This window comes from Leptonychotes weddellii, unplaced genomic scaffold (assembly GCF_054177405.1).
Source record: "Leptonychotes weddellii isolate Sample4059 unplaced genomic scaffold, ASM5417740v2 HiC_scaffold_304525, whole genome shotgun sequence".
Taxonomy (NCBI): domain Eukaryota; kingdom Metazoa; phylum Chordata; class Mammalia; order Carnivora; family Phocidae; genus Leptonychotes; species Leptonychotes weddellii.
In genome coordinates this window covers 1-237 of record NW_027900848.1, presented here as the reverse complement: position 1 = coordinate 237, position 237 = coordinate 1, and the positions used below count along the sequence as shown (strand labels likewise).

At 56.1% G+C, this 237-nt stretch overlaps 1 non-coding gene across 1 annotated transcript; it reads left to right on the top strand.

Moving 5' to 3' along the window:
* Nucleotides 1-13: 13 nt before the first annotated feature.
* On the top strand, nt 14-86 carry TRNAF-GAA (transfer RNA phenylalanine (anticodon GAA)). Its single transcript has one exon. It is a non-coding gene; the product is annotated as a tRNA-Phe (tRNA).
* The last annotated feature ends 151 nt before the right edge of the window (nt 87-237 follow it).

Below are 237 nucleotides of genomic sequence, written 5' to 3'. Positions count from 1 at the left end.
CTACGGGTAGACGGCCGAAATAGCTCAGCTGGGAGAGTGTTCGACTGAAGATCTAAAGGTCCCTGGTTCGACCCCGGGTTTCGGCAGAACGGGTTTTTTTGGTCCCTCTCCAGCGTCTTGCGGTTCCTGTGAGCTCAGGACCGTTGAAGATGTTCGTGGATACAATCAGCCGAGCTAAAGCGGTAATTGCACGGAAGGCTCAGGGCACTGCTGTGCATAACTCCGTGGGGAGGGAGG